The sequence below is a fragment of the Aotus nancymaae genome, unplaced genomic scaffold (assembly GCF_030222135.1).
Source record: "Aotus nancymaae isolate 86718 unplaced genomic scaffold, 86718_ANA_hifiasm-v0.15.2.pri h1tg000021l, whole genome shotgun sequence".
NCBI lineage: Eukaryota > Metazoa > Chordata > Mammalia > Primates > Aotidae > Aotus > Aotus nancymaae.
This window is the reverse complement of record NW_026988433.1, coordinates 6792509-6804838: the sequence shown is the minus strand read 5'-3', so window position 1 is coordinate 6804838 and position 12330 is coordinate 6792509. Positions and strand designations below refer to the sequence as shown.

Genomic DNA, 12330 nt, shown 5'->3' with positions numbered 1-12330 from the left:
GCAAACACTGGCTTCAGCCTCTGGTGGACGTGGTCCGATGCTGGGTGGGGATCTCAGGGACCCGACTCTTCTTTTAGGGTGGAAATGGGGGAAGCGGTGGCTCTGGGAAGAGGGAGGCTGGAGGATGAGGGACCATGGCAATGTTGAGCCCAGTGTGATGCCTCCTATGTACAGGGACCCCATCTATGGGGGGGTCATCGCTGCCCACCTCATGGTGGTTCTGACGGCAAATGGGTAAATATAGGAATGATCTCAGTGCGAGTGCAGGCGCAGTCAGTGCTGAGGAATGGCAGCCTGTGAGTCGGCTTCCTTTCTCTTAAAGTCACCAATTTGCTGTTGCCTGGCATGCCATCAGCCTATAGAGTCAGGTGCCCCAGAGAGTCAATCCCTGTTAATTAAGAGGGTCAAGTTATAAGCTCATTAACTAAACGCTTGGTAAGCAAGTCTGAAGTAACAGCATACTCAGGAGCAAGAAGCACGAATGTTATAACCTCTTACAGGAAAAGAAACACGCAAAGAACATACGAGCAGGTCCCCATTAGTATGGCCCCGAGAAGCTGACGGAGATTCATTCTTACCTGATTATTAAAAAGGTTGTTTTTCAATGTTGGTCAATCTTGTTTGAATTACCAAGACTATGATATTTGACAGTACAAATCTTTTTTTACAAAATTTGGTAATTCAAACCTTAATAAACATAGTCTTCTTTCCCTGAAGAGATTTAGCTGAACTCATGAGCCCTCTTTGGCATTTTCTTTGTAAAAAACGTGTGAGACCCATAAAGAGGGACTCTGCAGCAGTCATTGGTGCTTGGTCATATTCCAACTTACTGGGCACTTGTCTACTCTCTCAAAAGAGCTTGTTCTCCCTTGTTAACATGAAATCTTATGTTACGTAAAAGGATGACAAGAAGTTGTCTACCCTCCAGTTAAGATTTGTGTGCCAACCTGTGTCGACGCAGGAGTGAGTCATGTTTTGTCTTGGAGAATGCCTGTTGCACTTTTCATATTAAAGACAATATCAGATTCATAGCGTGGCACTGAGGAAGTTTCCAGACAAAAATGATTCTCTGCTCTCTAGGATGGATTCAGTTTGCTTCTAATGGCGACCAGAGATGCTACCTGGGTAGATGAATACCAAGGGTCTCTTTTGTCTCCGTCAGCCCAGGGGTCCTGCTGCAATGGGCCTAAACTGCTGCCCTGACCACCCAGGGGCATGGGTCAGAGTTGGTCTGAGACACAGGGACCCCCACTCCCGCTTTGCCCATGACCGGACCATGCTGGGGCATAAGCTGCAGTCCTGAACCCTTAGACAGAAGTGAGGTCAGAGCAGGGGAAGGAGCGTCCAGATAAAGTCAATCTTCCCAGGAAAAACCCTTTCCTTTGGTGAGGGAGGGGTGACGCTGCCCACCTTGCTTCATGTTTGGGAGGCCAGTATCTCAGTTTGATGTTTGAACTCACCCATTTTATAGCCACTTGGATAAAAGGCCAGCAGAATTGCAGAGACAGAGTCAGATACCCTTGGCATCTTCCAGCTGCTGAAAAACCCTGGTGCTGCCCGCAGCAGGCTGCCCCTCATGTGAGGAATTAAACATATGCTGTTAACAGTGTTATTGGTGGGGATTCTGCTAATTGTAGTGACATGAAATGCTACTGTGACATACACACACATGCACGTGTTTTGAGTTAGAATCTGAATCCTGCCTGTGGTTTTGGGCCTGAGGCCAGGTCTCTCTGGGTTGAAAACAGATAGCAAGTGTTAGAAATGTTAAAACTTTCTATCTTTAAATGAAATTGTTTTCCTTTTCATAATGGGAAGGATTGAAAAATAACTAAAGATGAAATGAAATGTTCCACTCTGTGTATTAGTCCGTTTTCACACTCCTGATAAACACTACCAGAGACTGGGAAGGAAAAGAGGTTTAATTGGACCTAGAGTTCCATGTGGCTGGGGAGGCCTCAGAGTCATGGCAGAAGGTGAAAGGCACTTCTTATACGGCGGTGACAAGAGAAACCGAGGAAGATGCAAAAGTGGAGACCCCCGATAAACCCATCAGATCTTGTGAGACTTATTCACTACCACGAGAAGAGTATGGGGGAAACCGCTCCCATGATACAAATTATCTCCCACCGGGCCCCTCCCACAGCATGTAGGAATCATGGGAGTACAATTTATGATGAGATTTGGGTGGGGAACAGAGCCGAACCGTATTAGTCTGTGATTCTGTGTTCTAACGTTTTGTCTGGGACCACCTAAAATCACACTGCACATACCCCCATGGGGAAGATCCACATTTTGGCAAACACAGTTATAATACAGTGAACAGATGGACGTTTTTAATAATACCAAGCACATGTGAACTATTTAGGCCCAAATAGAGAGTTTTAGACGGTATTGCTGCTACCTAGCATAAATTAGTACAATGGAGTGTTAGTCACTAACACACACACATGCACACACACACACGATTGTGGATTCCTCTGTCATTTTAGTACCACATTTCAAGTCAAGGAATCAGTACATTGTTAATCATGACCTTGAATACCTCAGCTTATTTTCAGAAACAAAAGTAATTGTGGCAACAACCACCAGTTAGAATGTCAGTGAGGAATGCCAGCGTGGCATCTAAAGAATGATGAAATCATTCGTATCTTTTAACAAGCACATTTATTACAACTGTGGATTTTCTTACGGATTTTCTTCAACCTAACAGGGTGGTGTCGCAGAGAAGAAATTCCATGCAAAGAGCTTAGACTTCCATGCATTATTTTTCCTGAGAAATTAACCTAGATGCAGTGTTCAGGTTTCTCATGTAGGCTTTAGGGAGTTCTGGAAGCGCCTGTTGTTCCCACACTTTCTTTCTCACTCTTCCTAAAGATAAAATTGACTAATTTTAAGCATTTTATGCAATGCTCATGACTTTTGTCATATTCACCATAATGCAATATTTACCACAGTATAACATATAATGATATTTGTGTTATTTACTTAAAATTATCTTTAAATGTGCCTGTTTAACTCTCATACATGTATTTTAAAAGGGAATGTCAGCTGCACTACAAATGGAAAACCGTGATCACTTGCTGTAAGCAGAAGACAATTTTAGAATAAATGAACCACAGGCAAAACATTTTGCTTAGATTCTCTTGTCTGCTTATGGGTTTGAGGCTGAGTCCTGCTTCCTTTTGGTGAAAAGGAAGGTTAGGTAAGTGTCAGATTGATGTTACAGACACAGAAGCAACCACAGACTGAGACTTCCTACTCAAGGTAATCAGAAAAGCCCACTGTGTGTCTGCAGGGAACCACTTCGTTACTGTGCTCTTACATGTTATTTAAGTTTCAGTTACATCCCACAGAAAACCATCTGGCTTGCCATGTGAAGCTTCAGAAATACACATCCGTCACTTAGTTTCTGATATTACCAGATTCACATGCGGATGGGCAGCCCTAGCCCGAGGGGAGCTAAAAACTAACGTTATTAAACATTAGTCTAAAAAAATGATGTGATTTTATTCCCCTGGGCCAAAGCTTGGTCTAGGGATGGGGCATGAGTCCCAGTTCTAGCCACTGAGAGACAAAGAGAGACCCTCTGGAAATTCTTGGAAGATTGTTTTGTTCCATGATAAAATCAAATACAATGAACGAAGTCTCTTCTTTCACTACATTTAGAGCCACAATGTGAAGAGTCGATGTCTGGTGCTGTGGCAGCCACCATGTTACCATGAGGTACGTACCTTCTAAGTAAACCATCATGCAGAGGTTAGAGGACAGGAGGACTGAAAGAGCCTGGAACCCTGGTGCCATATTCGAGTTTCTGGACCAATGTGAAGTTCACCTTCAGATATCTATTTTATTTTATTTTTTTTGAGACAAGATCTTACTCTGTCCCCCAGGCTGTAGTGCAGTGGCATGATCTTAGCTCAATGCAACCTCTGCCTCCCCGGCTCAAGTGATCCTCCCACTTTAGCTTCCTGAGTAGCTGGGACTACAGGTGTGTGCCACCATGCCCAGATAATTTTTGTATTTTTAGTAGAGGCGGAATTTCACCATGTTGCCCATGCTGGTCTTGAACTCCTTACCTCAGAAGATCCGCCCACTTTGGCTTCCCAAAGTGTTGGGATTACAGGTCTGAGCCACTGTGCCTGGCCACCTCCAGATATCATAATAAATAAACACCAAGAATCCTTATGTCCCTACCCCTAAAGAACATGGACATATTTGCTGAGTAGTTAAACACATTTAGAGCAAATACATTTAGAGCAATATACTAGCTATTATTCATGGTTGTCACCAATGATTATCTTGTGGCATATACAACCAGCATGTTTTTCTTCTCCTTAATCAATATGATTTCCAATTTTCTTCTAGAAACTGCTCAAGATTTAATTCCAGGGAGCAGAAGCCAGGGAAGCATTTTGTAGATTAGAATTTTTATGGAAGTGACTCTGATAAAATAAAAACTATGCAGCAAACACACACACACACACACTCACACACACACACAATCTTTAAGCATTTATTTGGATTTGGTCAGGGAAAGAGAGTCAATACAAGTTTTACAGGAGTATAGGAATTAGAGCTTACGCAAATATGGGTTGAGTTGTGGGAGAGAGGTTTTGAAGGCTACAGTGGAGGATCCCAGACAAAGGTGCTGATTTTCAGATCTCTTCCTGCAGCACTGAAGAAGCAGGACCTCAGGAAGAAGCTCCATAAGCTGCCAGAGTACAAGCGGAAGCTCCTGGAGAGGACGGTGAAGCCAACACTCCCCTCGGCAGAATGGGGTCCAGGGGTCGATGGCTTCTGCTTCTTTCTGCCTACCAAATCGCTGGTGAGTTCCCCTTAAACCAAGCTCTAACCAGTACGCTCAGAGGCAAATAGATCAGGGAAATGTACCTCCCAGCCTTAGAAGAAGATGGTGGGACTGAGGTGTCAAGAGGAAATGCAGCACCGATACATATGTACCAAGGGAAGAGGGGGAAAAATGTTCAGAATTACGTTTAACTCATTCATCCATTCAAAAATTGCTTAACAGTCCCGTGGTCTATACCAGTCACTGTCTTGCAATGGGATATAGCAATGTACAAACTAGGTGCAATCTTGGCCATTACTCGGTTTATTGGAGCAGTTGTTGCTGTTATGTCTCACTGCGCTGCAAATGTTGATGGTGGCTTTTATGTCTGTGAAAACCAAAAGCATGACCTTCTGGTAGTTGTTTCCTATACGGAAGCCTATTTTACTATGTTTGCATGCAAACTTCTATCTGACCTTAAGCTAATGGGAGCTTGTAAAGAGGTGGAATCGAATGTAAAGTTTGAAAAGACAAGAAAAGAGAAAAAGTTAGGGAAGAGATGGGGAGGGGAGGAGAGGGGAGGAGAAGGCGGGGAAGGGAGAAGCAGCAAGCATGTGTCTTTATTTCTTGTTAGCTCCGTTTACGGCCTTGGTTTCTTTCTCAGAAAGCAGGCTTCAGCGGGCTCAGTTTCTTCCCACAACCTGAAATCCCTCACCAAGGTGACAAGAAGTGCAAGATAATTAGCTCTCCTTCAGTGCTTATGAGTTAAAGGTGATAAAACCTGAGGACTGGTTATCACATTTGAGTTTCTCTTTTTATTTCAGGAGTCGGTTTTCACCGCCAACCAAGATGACTCCTGCAAAGCAACCATGTTGAAACAATCCATTCGCTGTGTTTTGATTATTTGCTAGGAGCAAGTACCTTTTGTGTTTGGGTTTTGCTTTTAGAAAAAAATTCGGTAGGCGGTGGTGGCTTTCCACCTCTTGGAAGGAAGAAAGGCAGTAACTCTACCTGTATACTTCTCTGACTTGTGCTAACAAAAAAGAATGCTGAAAGAAAAGGGAAATGAACACTAGTTTCAGGCACGTTCTCCAAGTTTGTTTTGACACTGTTATAGTTTTCCTTTAGCAACTGTTGCAGCAAATACCTGTATTTATGTTCAGATTAAACTGAGGGAGCAGAGACTGCTAGAGCCAGCAATTTCTGGGCTGCAAATGCAGGATAGCTCCAGCGAATTTCAGATTCTTAAAGGTTTTTGCTGTAGTGAATTCACGACACAAAGCATTTGAAAGGAAACATATAAATGAGAATTACTGAGGACTGGAGATTCTTGTCATTTATTGCATTAGTTATAGAACTTTACTCAAGCCTGTAATATTTGTTCTGCTACTGTGGTGTGACCGGCAAAATGAAAAGGTATGTCAGGGGAGTTCTCAACCGACATTCTTATTTCTTCCATCTTCTTATATTGCTGGGAGGATTCTGCCACTGCAGGGCTAGAAATTAATATCACACTCATTTGATGTGAAGAGCAAAAGCAAGGTTATGAGTCGGAGACATTTTGGTCCCAGCACAATAACTCTATTGATTGAGTCAAATGTGTTTAACTCCAACAGCAAGACCTTCCATCTGCGTGAAATAATCACGTCTGTTAATTGTAAACAGGAGCATCTTCGAAAGCTGAGCTAGAGGGGGAGCAACTGGTAAACCAGATGTCCCACATTTCTAGGTTTGTACATTGTAATTGTTCTAGACTTGTGTGCGGATATTGGTAAATTGAGACGGTTAGATATCTCGCAGATATTGGGAGATATGTCCAAAGTTCCCAAGTTAATTTATTACTGAAGTTAGAATTTCACTTACTGTGAGATTGGAATGCCAGCCAGCTACTGAACCAAATGTGTGCCTAGGGGCCATTTTGAGACAATTTGCTGAATATTAAAAGTACAACCGATAATGTTTCTCTCCACATCCACAGTAGCACTTAGAGGAAGCATCTGGGATTGAGCCATTTCACATCTGTCTAATCACATTCATTCAAATGTGATGGGCCCAACTGGCCTACGGACATGGCTGCACATCACCATGGGTGGAAATGAAATCAGAATTGGCTCAGGAGAGAGATGAAGAGAATGTGCACATAGACCATTGGCTCAGATAACATATTCTGTTTCTAGAAGTCACAAAGAGTGGAAATTGGAATATGTAAATGAAAGAAAAGCAGGTGAGAGTTCACCTGAACCCCAGTCTCACACCCTGCGGAGCTTGCTTCTTTTCCACCATGTGATGTGGCCACACTCATTTTACTTCACATATCAGACACTTCTCGGTCCCTTTAGTGTGCCTGTGAGCAGCTGCAGTTTGAGTTTCTCAGTTAGTAAGGTTTGCTGTTTATACAAGGGCTGCTGCTAAAAAAAATCAGGTCTAGTCAAGAATACGGTAAAGTGGAATTGTGTATAATTGTGCGTTTTTCTAGGGAAAAACGGTCCCTTCTGCTCACTGATATGGGGAAGGTTTGGCCAAAAGTGGGCGACTGGTGGGAAGAAGGAGGAGGGAATTCAGGGGATTGCTGAGCCCATTCTCTACTTGATAGTACGGCTGACACTGGCTCTGTGTTCTCGGTTTCCATCTCCCATCAGACAATTCTTCTCTCTATGGTCCTGCTCCTACCTGGATTCCAGTTGGATTCCAGTTCTGGGGATGTTCCCTCCTTCCGAGCTCTAAGTCCTTCCCATTGGCTTCAACTCCCGGGCTCAGCTAGCACCACCTTTTCCCATTATCCCTACAGGGCTAGGGCTTCCAGTGGTTATTAATGTCTGTGTTGTATCATCTTTCCTGAATTTCAGCTCTCTGTAACCAGTTCCCCAAATAAAATTTCCCCCATATACCTACCTTCTGTGAGTCTGTTTGCCTGACATGACCGTATTAAGTATACCCAATGTGTTTGTGAGTTTGGGATATCACAATGTGCCGTAGACTGGGTGGCATAAAAAACAGAATTTATTTCTCATTGCTCCGGATCTGGGAAGTCCAAGATAAAAGTACTAGCTGATTCTGTTCCTGATGAGGGCTCTTTCCTTGCCTTGCAGATGGCCGCCTTGTCACTGTATTCATACACGGTGAAGAGAGAGAGCGAGCAAACTCTCTGCTGTTGCTTCTTATAAGGGCACTAATCTCCTCATCACGGCCCCACCCTCTTGACCTCATTCAAACCTAATTCCCTCCCAAAGGCCCCATCTCTGGATACCATCAAGTTGCAGCATGAGATGGTCCACAAACACATGTGGGACTTAGTGTCATCACTTGACTGAGCATGAGCTCAGGAACTCATGAGGGCTTATGTCAGCACCGCCTCCCCACACAGTTTTCCCCAAATGCCAGTGATTTGGGTAATCCCACCATAGTTTTTATCATGCCACTCAAGAGTTTATTCATAACTGTGAACTTCCTGTCCTGTTGTTAATGTTTTATTCCTTAAATGGACTCAACATTTTTCTTAAAAACAATTCCCATTTCAACTTTTAGATGTTTTTGAAGTAGAAGAAAATCAACAAGTTGCACAGCTTACATTGTACAAATTCCATCTACTCGGAACAAGAAATAAGACATTACCAGGCATCCCTTCCCAGTCACTAATCCCCCCAAGAGTAACAGCAGCCCTGATTCTTTGCTCTCGATCAAATGGAAGGATGAGGAAATGTTGTAAAGGGGTTCCCTACCAAAGAAACTGTCCAAATAACTGCTAACCACATTATATGTTCTCAACCTTCACCAAGGAAATTCAGTACATATCTCTGTATACTCACCACAATGACTAACAAAAAGACAAATGCTGGCAACCAAATTAAACTGCTGCACACACGCCCTACAGTTGGTACATCACTTTAATAAACTCTTTGGAAATATCTATCAATGCCTGCGCATATGCATATCCTATGACCCAGCAACTCTAAGATACACATACAACCTAGAAGTACATGCAATTTATGATCTAGAATGTCCACAGCTCTACATGTAAAAAATAGAAAAAAAAATGGCATGAACAATAGAATGAATAAAATGTAATATATTTACATAAAGGAATAATACATAATGATGAGATTAAAAGATATTCAACTATACAGCATATCATAAATATTCAATGCAAAAAGCAGTCTATACGCTTTTGACTGTTTTTAAATAAATACATTTAAAAGGAAATTTTCTATTGCTACCAGAAATGGAAAATCAGAATCACTTAAAAAAGCAAACCTCCCCCCAAATTATTAAATTCTCTAAAAAGAAATTAAATCCTACTTGTATTTGGTTGCCTACCAAATTTCCTGAACTTAGACCTCTTTGTTAAAAAAATTTTCTAGAATAAGAGTGAGTGGTTTTTTGAATATACTAGCATTAAAACAAGACTTTTTTTCTTATAGTCGCATGAGGCATTGAAAGAGAACTGGAAATGAAATTGCCTAACGAGTCATCAGTCAACAACAACTAAAAGTCTTGAACTGTGACAGCAACCGCCACTGTTAATAGCTCCCATCCCTCCAGTGATATGAGTCTGACATTGTATAGAATAAAGTGAGCGTGGATGGTTGAGAGTGATCATCATTAGTTCCTGAGCGTAACAGTGATATGGGTTCAAGGCTGTCTCTGGCTGACGAATTCATTCCTTTTGAAAAGGCAAATGAGACTTCTTCATGTATCAAAGAACAGACTGTGGCTCCACGTCGTGTGCCCCTTTCTCTCACTGGCTCACTCTGAGAGAAGCCAACTGCCACGTTGTGAGCTGCCCTGCAGAGTGGTTCAGGGACTCATAACTGAAGGACACCTCCAGGCTCCAGTCAATGAGGAACTCAGGTCCAACAGCCCATGAGAAATGGAATGCCCTGATGCTACTGAGTGCATTTGGAACTGGATCTCTCTAAGTAGAGCTTTCAGATAAACCTGGATCCCCAGCCACACCAGCCTGACTGCAACCTCACGAGGGCTCTACAGCCCGACGCACACAAATAAGTTACCCGCACCTGATGACAGACCCACAGCAACTGTGAGAAAATGCATGCTTGTTGCTTAAAGCTGCTAAAACAAACAAAAAACCAACAACCAACACAGCAAAAAAATATTGCCTTTGAATAACTTTAATGCAAGCAGCCCAGATTTTATGTTACCTGTGAGGTTTCTTTTTCTTTCTTTTATTTTCCTTCTTTCTTTTTCTTTTCTTTTCTTTTTTTTTTTTTGGCATGCGACAGAGTCTCTCTCTGTCACCCACGCTGGAGTGCAGTGATGCAATCTTGGCTCGCTGCAACCTCAGCCTGCCGGGTTGAAGCGGTTCTCCTACCTTAGCCTCGGAGTAGCTGTGACTACAGGCGCGTGCCACCAGCCCAGCTAATTTTTTGTATTTTTAGTAGAGATGGGGTTTCACCATGTTGGCCAGGATGGTCTCAATCTCCTGACCTCATGATCCACCCGCCTTGGTCTCCCAAAGTACTGAGATTACAGGAGTGAGCCACAACACCCTGCCTTCATTTTTAAGTTATTTATTTTTGTTTCCTAAGATGAGATCTCTCTGTAGAAAGAAAAACGATATCCAGGAACTTCCAAGGATGGTAGCTTGCTTGTGGATGATCAGATACTCTTATAGGCTTCAAGATCAGTGTGTAGTGAAGGTGTGTCTTGAGAGTAACATTTTCTGTCTCTTTATGTAGCTGCTTTAATGTGGCAGTTTATCACTGAAACAAAAAGCACTTTTAAATTACTCATATTTCCTCCAAAATGTAAAGTCAATGCCGTTGGTTAAAATCCCATTTTTTTTTTCTTTCATTGTCTAATGTATTTCTTCCTTTTCTTTTTTACCTTTCCCCATAGTTGATTCCTGAGAGTAATTTCTAGGCAGTTTGGAAAATTTAATTGTAAGGTTTTTTCTTTTCTTTGTTTTGTTTTTTAAATAGCAGTATTCTACGTTTCCCTAATAAAATAGAAGTGATTCCCATAACTGCTTTTTACTATTTATTGATGAGTTCAGGGTATGTCTTCCTTGGAAATGTTCCTTTGTTTGTTATATTAAGAGTTGATACGACAGTGAGGAATTTAATGATTTTCAGCTTAAGTAGTCGAGCTAAAAAAGAAGTAACAATTTTTAAATATAAAAATACAATTAGGCAAACATTTTCTTTTTTTTTCCTAGCATGATAATTGCATGCACTTCAAATATTAAATATCAACAGGTAGATGAATGGGCTTGACTCTACTGATTACAAAATAAGACACTCCATGGCCAATGCTCCGATCATGGTCAGTGGCACAGTAGTGAATTAATGAATGAAAAAACAGTGAGAGCTGAATCTCTAAACAGGTACCATCCATGGCTTCCCGTGATACACAAGCAGATTCTGTGCCCCAACCTCCACGCTTCTTTCCTGAACCCCCATCTCCTCTGCTCATGGAATGGGGTGTCATCCTCCATGGGCGGGAGGAAATGGGGGTTCATGGAAGAAGCCTGCGGGTGGGGCACAGAGGTTGATTCTCCCTATGGGCCTCGCTGGGGTAATCATAACATTTTGTTCTTGTTCTCTTTCTTCTGTTTACACATCCCACCAATTCCTGTTACTTGTCTGCGATACAAAGGCCAACATCGTATCAGGGATTCAGTTTCAACATATTAATTTGGGGTGGACACAAATATTCAGTCCACAAAAGGCACCTTTTCAGGGGAGAATTTTCTAGTTAGGTTACATAAACTCCATGTCCCCAGCCAAAATTTCCATCCCCCATCTTGCTTAATTTTTTAATATTTGTGTTCCTATCATGGAAAATATGTTACTTTATTAACTTTTCATTACCTTCTCCGTCTTCTTGAATATAGCTCTGAAATTTGACCTTCATGCAAGCTCATGAAGTCAGGGTTTTTCATTTGCTTTGCTCCCAGCTACATCTGCATGTCTTGAACAGGACCTCCTACAGAGGAGGAACACAAACATTTGGTGGATGAATTTTATACAACACTGGGACTCAATCTCTGCTGCTCACTGTCAACCTCAGAAGCCAAGCCATCTCCAGGCTTTCCCCAAGAGGCACTTTTTTGGTGTGATACACTTTGCAATAATCACTCAGTCCTTCCGAGACATGCTTCCTCTCTCATGGCAAAGACCTTGGATATATCAGTCATCATTTGGCAACCTGATGCCACATCCAGCAACCTGAAAACTGACCATTTTACAACCAGCCACGGATACTGCTGTCCACTTTATGGATCTGTTAAAGGAAAATGCTTTCAGCAGCAAAATTTCTCAATCTTTGGAGCTCCAGAGTCACAGTTAATTCAAGTGACAAGTTCATGACATTTTGCTTGGATGACATTACATTGATTTCTAGGAAGCAAGGTGGTAATGGTAAGACCTTTGTGAAATAAACATTGTAAGTATTGGAGGCAAAAGAGAAGACTGCACAGATATAAAAAGGTTGGCATTCATGGGCTGTTAGAAAGGGGTGTTAAATAGAAACTTTGCCTTAGGCCCAGATGGAGAGTGGAAAGGGCAGCGTCAGGGTGAAGA

General features: G+C 42.2%; 1 long non-coding RNA gene across 2 annotated transcripts; it reads left to right on the top strand.

Annotated features, from left to right (window-relative positions):
• Window positions 1–3632: 3632 nt before the first annotated feature.
• Window positions 3633–9303, top strand: LOC105713410 (uncharacterized). 2 transcript variants are annotated; one of them, XR_001106553.2, is made up of 4 exons: window positions 3633–3726; window positions 4677–4828; window positions 5614–6518; window positions 9208–9303. It is a non-coding gene; the product is annotated as an uncharacterized LOC105713410 (long non-coding RNA). The 2 variants fall into 2 exon arrangements; XR_001106552.2 differs by lacking the exon at window positions 9208–9303 and having other exon boundaries at window positions 5614–7681.
• The last annotated feature ends 3027 nt before the right edge of the window (window positions 9304–12330 follow it).